This window comes from Doryrhamphus excisus, linkage group LG6, assembly GCF_037039965.1.
Source record: "Doryrhamphus excisus strain RoL-2023G ecotype Guam linkage group LG6, RoL_Dexc_Guam_v1.1, whole genome shotgun sequence".
Classification (NCBI taxonomy): Eukaryota; Metazoa; Chordata; class Actinopteri; order Syngnathiformes; family Syngnathidae; genus Doryrhamphus; species Doryrhamphus excisus.
In genome coordinates, this window is record NC_136362.1 from 20,741,923 (window position 1) to 20,762,327 (window position 20,405).

A 20,405-nucleotide genomic window follows, 5' to 3' on the forward strand; every position below is an offset into this window, starting at 1 on the left:
AAAAAAACGATATGCCAATTTTGTCCGATTCTCAATTTCCGATACCGATATGTGTAACATGACCTGTGGTGGAATGAACACATATGGGACATATACAGCATTTTTTTCATATCGGTTTCATGATCAGGAACAAATCCGATATCCAATTTTTATACTGATATTGGGCAGTAACCAATATCTCGAATTAGCATTATTACTATCAATCTCCCAGGATCTCTACACCTTACGAGTTTTACGAGTATTTATTGAAGTTCATATTATTGACACTTTATAATGAATCTGGCAGCGCTTTTTAGTAAAATTATTTGAATTTTTACTATTTTTACTATTTACTATTTATTATTATTACTTATTATTTACTATTACTTTTATTTACTATTTACTATTATCTTTTTTTACAAAAGACAAAATTAAACAATATTTATGTAAATTATTTAATTAATTTATAATTTTTGGTGAAATTATCTTACTTATTTCTTTATTTTGTTTTTAAACCAAAAACTCAAATATATAATATATAATATATACTTTATATTATATATATAATATTATATATAATATTGTTTATTTGTAATAAAATTTTACATTTATTAAAATTGTCAGCAGATCAACAGAATCACAGAAACATTTTATCAGTGACATCATTTGGCCATTTTAAGCCCCGCAAAATATTTTTTTATTTCGTTTTATAAAATAAAAATATTTAAAAAAATAAAAAATTATAAAATGTCAAGACAAAACTAATAAAAGCTGTGATTGTATTTCTCTGCTGGCAATTTAAATAAATATACATATGAATCTATGTGCCCTGTGATTGGCTGGCCACCAGTCCAGGGTGTACCCCGCCGCTTGCCCGAAGACAGCTGGGATAGGCTCCAGCACCCCCGCGACCCTCGTGAGGAAAAAGCGGTAGAAAATGAATAAATGAATGAATCTAGCCGACAATCCCAGCTGACAAGGGGGCGGGGATACACCCTGGACCGGGTGTCATCAGCCAATAATTATGAATATGGAACAAAAATCTACGAACTAGCACTAACATACCAACAACATTATAAATGTCTCAGTTTCAGGTCCTTTTAAATCTGAAAAATAAACTGTTTTGTATCAGAGGCAGGAAATTAAATTAGTAAAAAGTTGGTGTAATATACGAAATATTAAATAGAAATTAACATATGCGGGACAGTGGTAAAAAAATAAACAGGACACTATTTTCGTCTGATTATCAACTATTTGCGTGCTAATCGGAAGATAGTCGCAGCATCGGGTCTACTGCACACGTTGGTACTATGATTGAGGCACTCGTCTCCCTCCACACTGTGTTCTCCAAAAATTGCTCTGTGCTAAGTGGAGCACAGGGTGCAGCAGCAGCACATTTAACAGCGCACACCCGGCAGTTACACCGAAAAACCTCCCTGTTGATGGCAAATTGCTGCCTGAGAAAGGAGCAAGCGAGGAGAAAGAAGGAGGGGAGATGAATAACAATGCTTAAAAGAGGCCATCATTAGAGCGCCGGGGAGGAAGTATGTATGGATTTGGGACGACTAAAGAGAGCGGCGTAGAATAGAAACAATGCCAGATGGGGGTTACGTGGGTCAGCAGCTGAAAAAACAAAAGGGTGAAGTCAGAAAGCAGAGCTGCTATCTCTCTTAGCCAGGACTGAGCAAACAAAAGTACCCCCCCCCACTCCACCCCACCCCACCGTGACCTGACTGCCATGCACAGACGAAACACACCGCTGTGAAAGACGCTACTGCAGGCTGTCAGATTAGAAGTGCTTGTAGCGTATGGGCTAAAAATAGCATGCAGGATCTATCCTATTATTGTATGAGAGCGGGGGGAAATCCTCCAGTAGCTTAGCCCACAACCCTCAACTCTCCATGTATCCCAACAAAAGTACACACACACACACACATAGGGGTATCCCAGCTGGGGACTTGAGGCCATTAAGAGAATTAAAGGAGACGGCGCAGGAGCCAAGAGGAGATGTACTGTGCCCATGGTATCACACACAGTTGGATAAAATGTTCAATATAAGACCCAAATATTGACGTTGAGACAGCATGTGGGTGATGATGTTCTCTGGTGTAAACAGCAGGAAGAGCAAATCATGCCTGCAAACGACTTCAGCCCTGAGGTGGCGACTACTGCGCTGTACAAACATGCCACTACAAATCACTTCCTGGAATAGAAACCCAACTAAAAGGCATATTTCGGTCACTACGCTACACAAAACATCAAGCGGCTTACAGTGATTCTCCAGTGACCCTCCTCATGTCTCACAGCGTGGAGCGCGTCAGCCCAGGTCCATGTTAAAAGTCCTCAAGCCAACCACCAACGATGAGAACGTACAGCAGGAACAGGAAGACCAGCAGCCGGCAAGTCAGACAAAAAGAGAGAGACTCCCTCTGTTGTCTCCGAGCGCTCTCCTCCTCCCTCCCGCCTTTCCTTGTTCCCTCCCTCTTTTCCTCCCCAGGGCTTATCTGTCCAGAGGCTATCACTTATTCCGACGACCCATGCCCCCCCCCCACCGGTGCTCACCTTCCCCCATCACACACACACAACTCAACATAGTGTTTCCAAGGCAGCATTGTCACAGTTCTCCAACCACGGCATCAAACACCTTCAAGCTCGGCTCTAGTTACATTCCCATGTCAGACTTTTACGAAATCCCTTCCATTGATATGGATATAGCATCTTCTGGGTCACATGACCTGCATGTCCAATGGTGTGTTTCCCATAAATACCATACATTCACATTTGATGCCCATGCTCATAAACAATGCAATACGTGCTATTTTGGAACTTGCCAATATAGGGACCATGGAAACACACAAAAAGAATTATTAGTGTAGTTCTTAGTGGAAACTGGAGAAAGAGAGAGAGACAGAGGGAGAACAAGCTCTCGCTAGACTAAGGGAGGTGAAAGTTGATCCCCTCTGATCTCATCAAGCAGAGTCGCCAGCAGCAACCAGACCAGCGGGCGGCTGACAGGAACACCCGTTTCACCTCCCCTCCTGCCCTCCGCGCGCCTCCCCCCACCTGCTTTCTAAGGGCTCACACTGAGTGACCAATAAGATCAACTCCTAACCCCTCCCTCTTCTTTGTACGCTAAAACCGCATGTTCACACACCCCCTACACGTGCCGCTCCATCTGCACGACTTTAGCATGTGCCTCTAAAATGCCGGTCATGTGAGCGCACCTATGAAAGCTTCCCAAGTTCATATTGGAGGTTGAAGTTTAGAATGTACTCTCAATTCAAACAGAAACTACTTAGTTGTTCTGTTAAGATTCATACTCCATGAAAAACGCAGTATACCTTTATTGCATTTAACATATTAATGTAAACCAGGGGTCTGAAACACGTGACCCGCGGGCCAAATGTGGCCCGCAGGACACTAATTTGAGGCCCCCGCCTTGATATGAAAGTTTAATGTTAGTGCGGCCCGCGCAAGTTTGATATGGATGCTGTATGGTATCATGTACCCAGAAAAAATTATTACGTTTGATTAATGTTCATGTTAAAGGTTAAATAACTGTTAATAGTTAACCTCCCTATCCGTGTGGAAGTGGTAAGTTTAAAGCTATTTAAGATATTTAAGTTTAAAGGAAATAACTTGAAGGCTACCGTTTAGGTCGCTAGCTCTCTAGTTTGCGAGTTAGCATGTGTCTCAAGACCCTGCAGTTGCGCAATATGTTGTAAATAAAAAGAGTATAAATGTGACTATAGTCGTGTTTTGTCATGTCTACAGGGCTCTAATAATGCTTTGTTCATTTTAATCTGAAAAAAATCATTTGTCTACCCACCAACTATATGTGTTTTTATTATTTGCCGTTTTATTATTATTTTTATATTTATTTATTACTGATTGATTGATTTTCTTTATTCTTGATTTGTTTATTTATTTTTCATCTTATTTTGTGCAGAAAAATAAAAATTAAGATATCTGAGAACAGTGGAATGTTTTATCAGAGCTTTTATTGTAGAAAATCAAAACCAAAGCAAAGTTTATTCATTTTTCTGTTTTTGATAAATGCGTTTTTTTTTTTTTAAACCTGATGCGGCCCAGTCTCGCCCAGACCCTGGCTCCAGTGGCCCCCAAGTAAATTGAGTTGGAGACCCCTGATGTAAACTGTAACGCAGTGAAAGAGGAAAGAACGTCTTCTGTGTTCCTGGACTCTCTGTCCTGCTCTAATGTTGTAAATCCGATTTCTACATCACTCTGTGACGTGACTTCATTGTTCAAGATTTCCCCCAAAGCCGCCCGCATTGCTCAATGACATGATGTGGGAAGTGACGGAGGCACTTTTCAGGGAATTGATCCATTGGGATATAAAAACTCTCACACACGCACTTCCTCCATCATTCACTGTTTTATGTCTCATTGAAAAACAGAACGCCACAACTGTATGTTCTCTAAGTGTGCAACCACACACACACACACACTTCCTCCGCACAAGACGGACTACAGCGCATGCACTCATGCGGATCACAGTTCCAGCCAGCCCACTTCCTGTATGAGCTTCCTTTTCCCAGAGCTTGCACAGCCACCAGAGCCCCAACCCCCCCCCCCACCATGACACAACATCTCCAGTGATATTAGTGTTTCACCGCGTCACATGTCTACACACTTAAAAGCACTCATGCTCTCAGACATCCATACTTAACAAAAGTGCACATAGATGCATATCTCAGTTGAGTCATCGATCAGTCATAGGATAGTTAGAGTGTTTTGTCTCAGCTCTGTTAAAAGCACAATAGTTTAACCTCTTTGAGGATATGTTTCTGCTATATCACCGCATATTGAACACTCTCAGCCGACATGGGCTTGTGTGCACTTTTTCTTTCTACTTTTTGAGTTTAATTCCTGTATACATTCCTGTATACATATACATGAAATAATGAAGAAAGTCTTGGTGATGAAATGTTATTTGTACTGGCTAATCAACTATCAACAAGCTCAATCACCTTTGCCCTACAACAAACCAGGACCAGTTCACTGATATTCTAGACCCCAGTCGATGTAGGTCAGTGCTTCTAAATGACTTCAGTTCCTATCGTGTTCCCTTGCTACATTTGAGTACACCTTTTTTGGACTCTCTGTTTCTCACATTTTTCAAAATTGCAAATTTGCATGCTTTTTTTTTTACAGTGTATGAATGTTAATTGTGTTCTGCATCCTTGTGGTGTATTATAGTGATCTATCGGTGCTCTGTAGTATGTGTCTGTTATTGTATATACTACTGCTACCAGTAGAGGGTGCTGTATACTCATACGCAGTTGAAAATACATGGGGCTGTAACTTGGTACAATACATAAATTCCATAAAAAGGCAGCAAACTCATCCCCGTTCTTGATTAGATACTATTTAGAGATGTATTAATTAATCACTGTGCATCAAATGTATGCTCGGGAGTCCATTTTAAGTGTATTATGCGTGTATGTAAGTGTATATTATATATATATTAAGTGGCTGTGAGCTTTCTTGAGTTACTTTGTGAGTTCCGTTCCAGTTAGGTATAAAGCAGGGGTATCCAAAATGCAGCCTGGGGACCATTTTTAGACTGCAGATTTTTTTTATTATTATTATTATTATTATTAGCCCAAGGCATATGGTAGAAATAAAATCAAAACAAAAAACTTACAAATGGGAAAAATACAGCAAAAAGGCAGAATGTACAGCGAAAACATAACTCATAATAAAACTAAGTTTTGAGTTTAAATACATAAAGGTTTTTAGCTGTTTTACAAACTTAAAAAATACATAAAAATATAAAGTGGTGCCCCGGCAACCTTTGATTTTGAGTATATGGCCCTAGATGGAAAAACTTTGGACACATCTGATATAAAAGTATACATTCTTTTTGCTTTAATTTCAGATTTTTCTTTAATTGCATGTATTCCATATCATTTTCATCTGCTTGTTTGTGTTTGGATTGTAGTCGAATGAAGATAAGTTGCTAAAACACCACATCTAATGGTGATCTGAGACAAATCCTATCATTTGGACAGATTTTGGCCTAATGTCAGCACCTCCTGAATGTGAGAGTGTGAATGTGTCCTGCGATGGGCTGGCGCCCAATACAGGGTTTACCCCGCCTCTTGCCCCAAGTCAGCTGAGATATGCTCCATGACCTTAATGAGGACAAGCGATATCCAAAAAGGGACGGATGGACACCATCCCTGAAAGTCAACCATACATTTATAATTTTTTTTTATGTTGAACACTTCACACAAGGACTGCCATTGACTGGACATCCCCCATTTGCTCAGCTGGATATTGCCGTAAATTGCCTCCTGATTTCTTGCTTGAAGGCATATTCACACTTAAGGGACCTCATGGGGTCTGCATAGAGGGGGGACACATGTGCGTGCGAGTAAATCTGTGGGACAATGGGGGGCCCTGTCATCACCTTACACCGAGAATTAGATCTGCGTGTGCACGTGTGCGTGCGCTGCCTTCTGCCAACACACGTGCCAAACACAAAAGCCATCCAACTGTCCACATGGCCCAGGGGAGAGGGAGTGACAGGAGGGGGGTGCAAGCGATGGATGGTTAGGGGGCGGGGGGGCAGGGGTTAGAAGAAAGGAAACAGCAGTGTTAAATGTGCAGCCTTAGGCTGAAGTGTGAGGACCGAGCGTTACAGGGGAGAGCAGGAGGACGCGAACAATGGACGCTTGAATGACTTTGTACAGATGGCTGAGAGAAAGACTGACACGAACCAAACAGTCAAAGGGGGTGATGAAGGTCAAATGGGAATTTTGTGCTCATTCAGCAATTCTTTTCACTCCGCGGTACAGTACTTACAATATCAACTTGTCAGCTTACAGCGAACGTTTCTTTACCTCTCATTTTCATCAAGTCTCATTCTAAGTTCACATTGAATGTGATGAGATCAGAGCCATTTTGAATTTTATTGCCTATAACTAACTGAAGAAAACGGCCTCGAAAGGCCACACGACTATTCCGCTCGGGAAGAAACTGATAGCATCACAACATTGCTGTGAGGACTCATACAAGTACATTATGTTGAGCAGCAACTAAAAGGAGGCTGCTCTTGCTCGTGTTAAAGACACCATATGTAATAGTCGTTCCTCCATAAAAAGAACAACTGCACAATCATTTCACTCCTTATTTCTAAAATCACAAATACTTCAACTTTCTGATATAGTTCATCTTCAAACAGCTAAAATAATGCATAAGGCTAAAAATAAGCAATTAGCTAAAAATGTCATCCAATACTTCTCTACAAGAGAGGAGAAATATGATCTCAGGGAAAAAAGTACATTTGAAACACTTCTATGCTAGGACTACGTTATGCTAGCCATAGCATTTCAGTATGTGGAATCAAACTATGGAATGGATTGAGTAAGGAAATCAAACAATGCACAACGATGAGCCAATTCAAGAAACAATACAAGCAGTTGATGTTTGCTAAATACAAGGATGAAGAGTCTTGAACCAGTCATGATGTGCTATATATATCACTATATTGACACTTACTATGGTACCCATTATGGCATTGGATGATCATATCACCTTGTACTTCAGTACAAGGTGCATTATTAAAAAAAAAAAAAAAAACTTGAACTGTATCATGGAACGCAGGAAGTGAACAAATGTAACAGTTACTGATTGTAAAAGTACCAGATGGAGGGGTAGGATTTAATAAGCTTTGCTTCTTCCTACTCCTTTTGGACATGTGGAACTGTGAACTGATTATGGGATGCACTCAATTGTAATCTGATGCATGTTCAAATGAAATTAAACCATTACCATTACCATCATTTTGATGGTACCCTGGTTCCCGTAATAACAAAACAGTGAAAGCAGATATCATGACAACAACAATACTTTGGTGAACTGTAACACTTTAACACATGTTGTGTCATGAACGTGAAAGTGCTTGTGTACTATACACAGCCAAATATAAGACTAATTCTTTCACTGGACAATAAGGTTGCCTTAGAGCAGAGATCTCAAAGTCAATTTACTTGGCGCACAGACCTCACAGCTAGGAGGACCAGGGTTCAATTCCCACCCTCGGCCCCGTGCATGCGTGGGTTTTCTCCGGGTACTCCGGTTTCCTCCCACATTCCAAAAACATGCTAGGTATTCATAGGTATGAATGTGAGTGTGAATGGTTGTTTGTCTATATGTGCCCTGTGATTGGCTGGCGACCAGTCCAGGGTGTACCCCGCCTCTCACCCGAAGACAGCAGGGATAGGCTCCAGCACCCCCCGCGACCCTCGTGAGGAAAAGCGGTAGAAAATGAATGAATGAATGAATTTACCTGGGGGCCACTGGAGCTAGGGTCTGGGTGAGGCTGGGCCGCATCAGGTTTTAAAAGTCATGATCTGAGTCATGGATGATGAGAGAAAAAGCAAAACAAGCGGGCTCGTTCACTTGCGTATGGGCGGGGCAAAATCGCGTCAATTGTGTGCGGTGTCATTTCTGGGTTCATGAAACCATATGGCATCCATATCAAACTAGGCGGGGGTCTCAAACTAGCATCCTGCGGGCCGCATTTGGCCCGCGGGCCGCGAGTTTGAGACCCCTTAGAGCGTCAAAGCTTGCCCTCCAGTCACTCACTCGAATCAGTGCAGTTGCAAAACAGACTTGTTCGAAAAGTGTCTCAAAGGACGGGCAAGTTAGCAAACAAGAGACGGAGAGTTGCGATGCTAAACTTAAGATAATGGTAATCAATGAAGCAGAGTGAATCATGAGTTATGATAACAATGCATAATGTAAATTGCACTTAACCGTAGGGGTAGCAATAACTGGAATATGCACTTATGTGGTTGTTCATCTTCCCGTACCTCCAAGGCCTTAGAGGAGAAGAGAACACCAATATTTGTGCATCACACTGTGTGAAAACAAAGCAAGGGCTTATTGACACACACGAGCCAGTTGTTTGCCTCTTGCACACATCAATACAAGTACTGGCCATCTGAGTACCGTCACTTGGAGGCCAGGAAATGGAGGCGGCAGGTGGTGATCTACTGCTTCCATCATTCCTTCTCTCTCCCTACCTCCATTAAAACACAAGCTTTTCATGTCTTGTTACAGGAAAGCTTGTAATACTTGTGTCTTACTTGTACGTGTACTCCACATACACATTTCTTGCTCCCATTTTGGGCTCTTCAAGCCAATGAGTATATGATTTGGAGTAACCCCAATTCTGTCTCTGGAAACATCAGTCCATCCATACAGCAGCATAGATTGTACATTTATTTGCAAATTCAATAGATGGCAGGGCTCTACATTAAAAACAAAAATGACTTGCCCATGGGGAATCCTTAAGGTGAGAACTACTTGCCCGAATATGCTGATAATTCATCAGATAATATTACTGATGCATTGTATTTGCACCACAATGAAACATTATTGAATAGACACATTTGTGTACTAGTAAAGTGTGTTTAATCCAGAAAAAAATGCTCAATGGTCAAACAATAATTTGTGAAGCAAAGGTGATAAAAATCCACAGAGAAATGGAAGCGCTAGATTTTGTAGCTTGTGCAAAATCAGCACTTGGTATTGGATCTAATCGGTGGTGTTTCATTGTGACCACTTCAAATTGTCACAGCAATGTGATTCACTCACCTGTGCCATCATTTGATTTGCTGCCGCTAATAAAATACTTGTTTAGGAGGCACTGGTTCATCACTTTTTGCTGTTTTCCTTCACAAGTTGTTGAAGAATTAGACCATGTTGGCAGGGACGCCATGATAGATGTTTTCCTAGTCAAACCATCGCTGATTGGTTGATCGCCAACAAGAACAGGTGTGGGTAAAACACGGACCGCGGTCTAAATAAAGGATTCCGATTGGTCCATTTCAAGATTTGCAAGGATTGGTTTGCAAATTACCAGCGGAATTACGCAGTCCGTGTTTTACCAACACCCAACAAGAACCGCTTTTAAAAAAACTCTTGGCAGTATGGCATGCCAAAGTGCACTTGCCCGACGGGAATATCACTGATTGGATTTACTTGCCCCAATTTTGTTTCAACTTGCAGTACATGGTTATTGTCGAGCCCTGGATGGTTATCTTCAATAAGTCGCCAAGCTATTTCAATCCATTCATTGAAAAGTACTGTAGGTCATTGTAGTCTCAGGGCAATTGAATTGATCACAACTAGACTGTTCAAACCGTCTCTCATCCGAGCATCAGTTCATGCTCAATGACTAGGTGGGACAATCCGAGCCTGATTTGGTAGGACAGGTCTTGTCTGAGGGGTTGGCATAGGATCCAAAGTAGAAGTTTTGGCACATGGACCTGGATGAGAAGTGAAACAACAAATGACTGAGTGGCAGCAGTCAGCCTCCCATGCAGCCCACCTGGAGGAAACCCTGAACACTACAGTCATACTGTACCCGGTAGTCTTCACTGTGGGTGGAATTTCCCCATGCAATACAACGTCAGCTCTCACTTTATGCCACACTCTTGTCAAGTCAACAGTAGCATAGCAAACGCAAGGTGCATTCAAGGAGACCGGGTAATGCACTATTTTTTGGGGCAAAGACCACTTGACCCACTAAATGAGACTCACCCCTCTAAAGTAGGAGTCCCCAACCCAACAATCGTAATCAACTAGTCGATCTTTAGCACTTAGCTGGTAGGTTGTAAATCCCCTAATTACCTACCTATCTATAGCAAGCACTGTTCAGGACGGACCATCATGTTTTTATGTCATGCATCTTACAGGGCAGCTAAAGGTCCTTCTAAGGACCAATGAGACATTCGAGCCAAAACATTTTCTATAGATATCAGAATGTGGTGATGATGTGGATTGGGGATGGGGGGGGGGGGGTGGATCTTGCCTAAGTTCACGGGCAAGACCCTGGGATCTTCAGCTCAATAAGGTTGGTCACCACTGCTCTAAACATAGACATGAACGATTTTGCTCTTTTGTGGGGCAAAATATATTTTATAATAATAATAATAAGTCCACTAATACTACTTATTGCACTTCATGATTGGTTCACAAACTCCTCCCATATTTCTCAACCAATTCAAAACAATCCAATGTCAGAATGAGCTTATTTATTCAGAACTATCACGGCTTAAAAAATAGAAATAGAATAGTCTAAATGAATTAAAATACATATAATGCAGTCAAAGATTCTGTGAATGATATGTACTATTCCACACTGGTCACTAGGTGTCAGTAATAATAATAATAATATAAGAATAATAATACATTTTATTTGTATAGCGCTTTTCAAAATACTCAAAGTCACTTTACAGAAGAATGGAGTTGAACAAAAGCAAGTAAACAGTAAAGGATACATAAAAATACAACATTCATTGGTTAATACACAGTTAAAACATGAGTAAAAGCGGGGGGGGGGGGGCACAGCAGTCAGATATAAAAAGTTAGACATTAAAAACAGATTTAAAGAGGTGGGTTTTTAGATGTTTCTTGAAACTGGGAAGGTCAGGGCAAGCACGGAGTGAATGGGGCAAAGAGTTCCAGAGGGTGGGGGCAGTGATGGAGAAGGCTCTGTCTCCCCAGGTTCGGAGAATTTAGAGAATTATTATAGTTTTACATGACGAATAGAATATGAAATAATTATAAATGATTAATGAGTGGAACTTGATGAAAACATCAACGATGTGAGATCAAATTCAATAGTGTTTCTCACCTTCTTTATCAAACTGCCGGCCCTCGCAGGTTTCTTTGGCAGGTTATTTAGCATTGCCTGAATAAAAAATGTACTGACAGCGAGTCAGCAATGTGCGGTCTGCTTTGTTGTTGCACCCCCTTCACAGAACGATACAGCACAGAGCAAACGGACTGGTTGTGTTTTCTACGACAACCAAATTATACAAAAACTGGGGTGGTTTTTTTTTTACTTTCTTCAGGTCATGAGAGAGTGGGGTTGTCTTATACCAGGGGTCTCAAATGTGGCCCACAGGACGCTAGTTTGAGGCCCCCGCCTTGATATGAAAGTTTAATTTTAGTGCGGCCCGCGCAAGTTTGATATGGATGCTGTATGGTATCATGTACCCAGAAAAAATTATTACGTTTGATTAATGTTCATGTTAAAGGTTAAATAACTGTTAATATCCTCCCTGTCCGTGTGGAAGTGGTAAATTTTTGGCTATTTAAGTTTAAAGGAAATAACTTGGAGGCTACCGTTTAGGTCGCTAGCTCACTAGTTTGCGAGTTAGCATGTGTCTCAAGACCCTGCAGTTGCGCAATATGTTGTAAATAAAAAGAGTATAAATGTGACTATAGTCGTGTTTTGTCATGTCTACAGGGCTCTAATAATGCTTTGTTCATTTTAATCTGAAAAAAATAATTTGTCTACCCACCAACTATATGTGGTGTCTTAAGTTTTTATTATTTGCCTTTTTATTATTATAATTATATTTATTTATTACTGATTGATTGCTTTTCTTTATTCTTGATTTGTTTATTTATTTTTCATTTTATTTTGTGCAGAAAAATAAAAGATATTTGAGAACAGTGGAATGTTTTATCAGAGCTTTTCTTGTAGAAAATCGGAACCAAAGCAAAGTTTATTCATTTTTCTGTTTTTAATAAATGCGTTTTTTTTGTTTTTTTTATGGGAAAACCAGACCCGAGCTCCAGTGGCCCCCAAGTAAATAGAGTTTGAGACCCCTGTCTTATACTATTTGAGTTTCTTAGTTAAACAAAATTTGCAACTAATTTTGAAAGCAACTACAGTACATATGGCCACCATTAGAAAAACAAACATCTCCACAGTTCTTGTATTAATCAGAGCTTGGTGGGGGTTGGAGACAAATGAATAAATTAATCAATGATTGAATACATAATGACCAAGAGATAAATGAAAAAAAGATGGACTCTTTAAAACGTGAAAAAGGGAGTTCATTTTCAAAATTTGTCTTCTGCAAAATGCAGCAAATAGTGTTGTTTACAAGAAAAACTGTCTCACAAAATATGCAGTATTTTTGACTGGAATAATGGATTGCTCCCCCCACCACACCCACAGACAGACAAATAGATGATTTTACTGCCTTTAAGGGAGATCCGCTCCCACTGACGCCCACAAAATGCAGACCCTGTCTGTCTGTTATGACCAAGATGAGAGTGATGTCAGTATTTCCTGTTTACGTTCATCAATTCCACTATCCTCAATCTAGCTTGGTGTTTCTGATGGGGAACAAAATGAGGGAAAGATCTTTCCAGCTGAGATCTCCCAAACCATCCCCTCCATCTCCCATTCTCTGCTTTCTAACCTCTTCATCTTTGCTCATCACATCTCCTCCATCTTTGCTCATCCGTCAATCAAACCACCTGGCCGCCATCTCCTCCCACAGTTTTTTTTTCAGCCTCCGCTTGTCTCGCCTCCCTTTATATCCTCGACTCCTATCCTCCTCCATTTTCTCCAACAGCTGCCGCTCCACGTCTGTCGCTCCTGACCTCTCGGCGTCACGTGCCGCGTCCTTCTCAAACATATCCCCCAGTGAGCCGCAGTCATTAACACGCACAGGGAGGCACGTACGCTATATACACACACGAGTGGCTGTCTCCCTCACAGTTCAGACTCTCATCACATCGCTCTCATCTGTCAATTAAATGGCCCACAGAAGGCAAATCTCTCAATTAAATGAGCCGCCAAGCCTGCAGAAAAAAACTGTAATTAAACATGGCCACCCTGAAGACATGATTACATTAGTTTGACCACACACATCACTAGTGACCGTGTACAAGTACACGTCAAGACATTTGTATAGGTCAGGGACTCCAATACAGTACAACAAAAGTATTACAACTATTGCGGTTTACAGTATACAAGAGAAACAATGGAGTGTTTCAATGGAGTTCATAGTTACAGCTTATAGTTAATGCTATAACCTTTTTTAACAATTACATGTACATGCATTATGTACAATTGTGCAGCTATACTGCATCACAGTGGGAAACACTGATGGGGAAGGTTCTTTTCCAGTTCTATTCCAGTACCCAAGGTATTACCACACATACAGTAAGTCACATCTGACCTCACAACAACAACAACAACAACAAAAACAAACACTGATTCCCACTATTTGCCCACATAGTGCAGTTGGATTGATGCCAAAATGTAACACATATCAGATTTTAATGTCTTTGGTAGTTGGGGGGCGGGGGTGCACTCACATTTAGGGGGAGACAGGATGGCCTCCTCACGCTAGCAGAGCACATGCACGGATATGAGGTGTGAACTCTGGACCTGGATCATGACGCTATGGCAAAGAAACGGGTCTGGGTCACACACTCACATACACACATGCACACATGCACACATGCATACAGCCGGAATGAAAAACAGACCGATAAGCATGTAATCAGGAGATGCGGATCCATTATCTCAACACATGTTGGAACATGCTGCTGGACAGGAAACCATCAATACTGAAATTACTGACTAGATTAACTCTTTTAACTCATATCAGATGCAAAAAAAGCATGTTGATACAGAGATGCTGAAACCACTGTAATGCATAAAGTATCAATGTGTGCTTAAAATTAGACCCGTGTAAATAATTCATGGTTTCTCAACGTTGACTTTGTGTACTTTTGGACTTCATACTCAGAATTCAACTATGTCATTGTGTACACATAAGGGTCAAAGGTCAGTCACATACAGCACGTGGACAAGATCCATGGTACTCTATAGTAAGAGCACTCAGACTGAATCAACAGCACTGCTACCGGTTGCAACAAAGTAGTGTGCTCCATTTTGTATCAATTGCTTTAAGACAGGGGTCTCAAACTCAATTTACCTGGGGGCCACTGGAGCTAAGGTCTGGGTGAGGTTGGGCCGCATCAGGGTTTAAATAAATAAATAAATATATATATATTTTTATTTACAGTTTTATTCCAAATAATTTCCTGCATTTTTTTTGCACCCAGCGTCATAATCCTGTAGCTTCACCGCTAATCCAATGTCGGAGTTGTTGTTGGAACATTGACAGCATCTTATTTATTGATTTGGACAAAACAAACAGCTTAGCAGCTGAAATAAAGTGCCTGGAGTTAGCTAACCCAAGCTAGCAGGTCCTCCCGGTAAGAAGCGTTGGAACCGGCCTACACATGGTATGGGCGAGGCAAAATGGCGTCACTTGTGCTGTCATTTTTGGGTACATGATACCATACATGTGGGATGCACTGACATAAAAATTAAAAAAAATCAAGGCAGGGGCCTCAAACTAGCATCCTGTGGGCCGCATTTGGCCCGCAGGCCACGAGTTTGAGACCCATGCTTTAAGACACAATTTATCAACAATCGGCATCATTCGTCAGCATAGATTAACTGATTATTACACCAAACTTAATTGTCAATATAGCATTTCTCAAAGACCAGTCCAGGGTGTACCCCGCCTCTCGCCCGAAGAAAACTGGGATAGGCTCCAGCATACCCCCGCAACCCTCGTGAAGATGAGCGGCATAGAAAAAGAAAGAATGGATGGGTGGCATTCGTCAATAAGCACCTTTACCTTAGACATAGATTGAGGAGTTTTTGCAAAATAAAGGAAACCACTCATGGAAACATTGCCTCCTTTCACTCGATGGAGGTAATCAATCAAACACAGACGCTGGAATACATGCAACACATAAACATACATATATGGCTGCGTGTGTGTAAACACACACCACTCCGTCATCCTCACGTTGTGCTGCTCGGAAAATCTGTGTCAGCATTTTAAGCTCTAGACTTTGTCATCCTATTTCCAATTTCCTGCATGTCACATAGCAAAAGACAGCCATTTAGCCGTGTCACACTGAGTGACACGCACTCTTTTGTTGTCACACGATGTGACCATGCTGCTGCCAACATGCACTGAGAGGTCTTCACTACCACCACCGCAACTTATGACAGCTTCATTGTTTTCTCATTTGGCCACTTGACATTTCTGCTTGATTAAATGTCACTTTTCCCAAACTCACTCACTCTCTCACGCACACACACACACACACAATTTTTGTTGTGCAGTGTTGCAACAACTTCACCCAGTAGCTTGCAAACCATGTGTGATGACCACAGGGAATGTCTTACCAGTTTAACAATGGTTCTCAGTCACCAGCATTTCTTCATTCATTCATTTTCTACCGCTTTTTCCTCACGAGGGTCGTGAGGGTGCTGGAGCCTATCCCAGCTGTCATCGGGCAAGAGGCGGGGTACACCCTGGACCGGTGGCCAGCCAATCACAGGGCAAATATAGACAAACAACCATTCCCACTCACATTCATACCTATGGACAATTTGGAGTGGCCAATTAACCTAGCATGTTTTTGGAATGTGGGAGGAAACCGGAGTACCCGGAGAAAACCCACGCATGCACGGGGAGAACATGCAAACTCAACACAGAGATGGCCGAGGGTGGAATTGAACCCTGGTCTCCTAGCTGTGAGGTCTGCACGCTAACCACTCGACCGCCGTGCCGCCCCCAGCATTTCTTATTCACATTTATTTCGTCTTTTTTGTCTACAAAAGATATGTAAAGCAACTACTTGAATCACTTTTGTCAACAATAATAATGTTTTTTTGGAAACAACGCTTTTAAGAAATGCAAAAAAAAAAAGCTCTAATGTGCCTTATACTTGAGTAACCCTTGGGAGGATGTAGTGGAGTGGTCCTTGGAAGAGAAGCTGAGGTGTCGGGGCAAAGTGCTAAGTGACGCTAAACCGCACGGGCAGTCAATCCTCAGAATCTTACAGCAGATCCACTCCCCCCACCAGACACACTTGAGTGGCGGCACCAGCCTGCAAACTCATCAACTTTACTTTGGGATTAGCAGCTCAGAGTAAGCGTCTGTCTGCCTGTCCATGACTGTCTGAGCCCCTCCGCCCTCACGTCAACTCATTCATCTCTATAGCGGGCTGGTCTCACGGATCTCACAGAGGTCCCACAATAATGGATTTGAATTGTGTGTATTTGAGGATATATTTGGACAGTTTAAAAGTGCTGGTGGGTGTTGTAATGCTGCATTTCAGAAAAAGAACATCAAAATATGGTGGTGGTGGTAGTGTAATTGGCTAAGGGTGTTCTGCTGCTTCAGGATCTGGAAGACTGATAAACAAAGCCGTGAATTCTGCTGTCTACCAAAAAAGCACAAGAAGAATGTCCAGTAGGGTGCATCAAATTTGAATGGGAAAATTTAATTTCATAATATCAATTTGGCTGGCATTTCATTTTTTTCTAATGAACATAAAAATGTCTTTTGCAAAGTTTTGAGGAAATCCTTTGAGATTTAGGGGTGCCACCTCACACAAACTTTTGCAAAATTTCAGAAAATGTGCAATTTCTAGTCTAATTGCCAAAAAGTTGACCTGGAAATGTTGAGCACAATGAACTTCTATACTATAAAGTAAATATATTTGTTTTCTCTTTGGGCAGATTGGGTATTTCTCAGAATTCAACTTTCAAGATTCTCCATTCATTTGTCCTATTGACAAAATGAATGGCGGTAAATGGGACATGTTCACATGGCCTTACCCTGAATTTTATGTAGCAGTGATGGATATTTGACATACATATAAAGCTTAAACACTTTGTTTTTTTATTTTATTTGTATTTTATTATAAACACAAGGGGCAATAGTAACACAATAGTAAATAACAATTCATGGCGACCACTGAACTGTTCACCACTTTATTCCACAAAAACAGATGTATGGTGGCACCCCTAAATAATCATGTATTGGAAAAATATTTTGTATATGTTGTTTCTACATATATTGGAACACTTTTAGTACCCAGACATATCAAAATTCAATAATTGCGTTTTTTGATGCACCCTAATGTCCAGCCATGTGTTCATGGCTTCAAGTTGAAACTAACTTGGGTTCTCCGTGAGGACAATGATCCAAAAAATGAAGACTTTTGAGTGGGAAAGTCAAAGTCCTGACCTGAATCCTATTGAGATGCTGTGGCATGACCTTAAAAAGGCGCTCCAAAAGCCTCCAATGTGGCTGAATGACAACAATTCTGCAAAGATGAGTGGGCCAAAATTTCTTCACAGCGCTGTAAGAAACTCTTGATTGCAGTTGTTGCTGCTATGGGCCATGTGGGTTTGAATTTTTTCAGGATATCATGACAAGAGGAAGGTTTTCTGGCATGATGTAAAGAAAACCGACCACTTGAACACCTCTTGTCTCAAAGTTGGAGCAAACAAAACAGGCTCTAAGAACACATATCGTTTCTCCCAGGCAGCAATAACCAATTCAATGTTTTCCTGGAAGGTAATGCAATATGGGAAAAGTAATTCTCATTATTTAAAACTCATATTGGTACTTGCATTGTATATTTCCTAGCTACCATTTGAGTGTTAAGTTTCTGTGTGATGAGTTTAGCGTTCTGTGACTGAAATATTGAGTCTCCTGTGATTTCCAGTGAGTTGACAAGCTCGGCGAGAGTTCGCTTAGCTTTTGATTGGCTCCTGCCAAAGAAAGAGCTACCGTTTCCTCACCGACTCTGGAGCACAATATTTAAACAATTCGTAGCAGTTCAGAAGTGAAGGAGATGTCACAAGATTAGAACATAGTCATAAATTAGCCGCACCGCTGGAAATGATGGTACTTTATTATATATTTCAATATGCAAATTGGTTCAAAAATAACTTTCAATTTGCTTGCGATGTCACGCTTTTGGTACCCCTTTCAGGCGAGTGGCGCACATGCCAGTCAAGAAAACAGTGGTCCAAAACAAAAGATCTCAATGACAAATTTCTTGTGATATACAATATTGCTAAAAACATACAGTAAAAAAGCGGCCCACACATATACAGACAGACCGGCATGCATGTCAGCAGATTTAAGTAGGATGGAGGCCTACACGGATAATGTCTCTACTGTAAGCATGAAAATGAGAGTGGGAATATAGAGCCAAAAATAGGAACAGAATAATGAGCATCTTATCATCTCTTGCATCGTTTCCATATCTCCACTGCAGCCTCTCCTCCTTCTCCTTGACAGGAGCAAATACTTCCCTGGAGCCATATAAAACATATTACACCAGGAATTATTGCTATTTGCCAGCTCAGTGATGCTGAATGCGTATTCCTTGTACTTTTCTTTCACTTCACACACACATGAATACGAGACTCTCTTGTTACACCAGCAACTGCGGAGTCTTTAACTTATTCAAGGCCATCACCGAGATCCATTACAGACAATCCAACCTGGGCCCCATGACACCGACTGATGCTTTTCTTATCACGTGATGCCACAACATCTGTCATGTAAATAGAACATCTGTTCACTTCCAACCAAAAAAGCCAGAGAGGGAGGATGTCAGCCCCCTCGTTCTGCCCCACATCCTCACTAAGTGACAACCTAAAAGGAATTAATAAGTCATAAGCAACATCACAAGTGCTCTGCTTGGTGAACTTGATGCCCTTTTATATTCTTCTCAATGCTTTTCTTCTTTACGCCTCATAAATGCAAATATTGAACCTCTCATTCACACACATTCGCCTTGCCAGAGCTCAACTTGTGTCATTCCCTACAAGTTAGACGATTGCTCACTCTCACACACACACACACACACACACACACACACACACACACACACACACACACACACACACATGCACACAAAGCACAGGGTGATTTGAGCACTGAAGCACAAAGTGCTGACTGGATGACAAAATACAGCAGCAGACTCATTTTCCAAGCGAGGTATTTTCACACAGGAGGTAAACAGAGATAAGATGTGTCTGGAAATAACTAAATAAATATAATAATAATAAATAAATAATCAAATAACATAACAGCTAAATCCAAACAAACGTATTGGGAGGCTGTGGAAACATATCTAAATCAATGTAGTACATAGACTAGGACAAAAGACAAAAAACACCTTGTCCTTAAGTGGTCAAGTTCAGCAACCATTTATCCATTTAACTGCTGTAAATTTCAATAGACTACTGCAAGAGTATTCTCTACGGTACACCTTCCAAAACCCTCAACAAACTACAATACAGGGCTCGACAATAACGATGTACCGATGGCCCGGGGCAAGTTAAAATAAAATTCAGATAAGTAAATCCAATCAGTGATATTCCCATCGGGCAAGTGCACTTTGGCATGCCATACTGCCAAGAGTTTTTTTTAAAAGCGGTTCTTGTTGGGTGTTGGTAAAACACGGACTGCGTAATTCCGGTGGTAATTTGCAAACCAATCCTTGCAAATCTTGAAATGGACCAATCAGAATCCTTTATTTAGACCGCGGTCTGCATTTTACCCACACCCGTTCTTGTTCACGATCAACCAATCAGCGATGGTTTGACTAGGAAAACATCTATCATGGCGTCCCTGCCAACATGGTCTAATTCTTCAACAACTTGTGAAGGAAAACAGCAAAAAGTGATGAACCAGTGCCTCCTAAACAAGTATTTTATTAGCGGCAGCAAATCAAAT

At 41.1% G+C, this 20,405-nt stretch overlaps 1 protein-coding gene across 3 annotated transcripts in view; it reads right to left on the reverse strand.

The window, feature by feature from the left end:
* spsb4a (splA/ryanodine receptor domain and SOCS box containing 4a) overlaps positions 1 to 20,405 on the reverse strand; it is an 83,943-nt gene that overhangs the window by 44,937 nt on the left and 18,601 nt on the right. The window contains exon 1 of one of the 3 annotated variants that reach the window (XM_058069091.2): positions 2,251 to 2,392. The exons of the other annotated variants lie outside the window; for them this stretch is intronic. The gene's annotated coding sequence lies outside the window, so the exon portion shown is untranslated. Of the gene's footprint in view, positions 1 to 2,250; positions 2,393 to 20,405 lie in introns of those variants that run through there. 3 annotated transcript variants of the gene reach the window in all.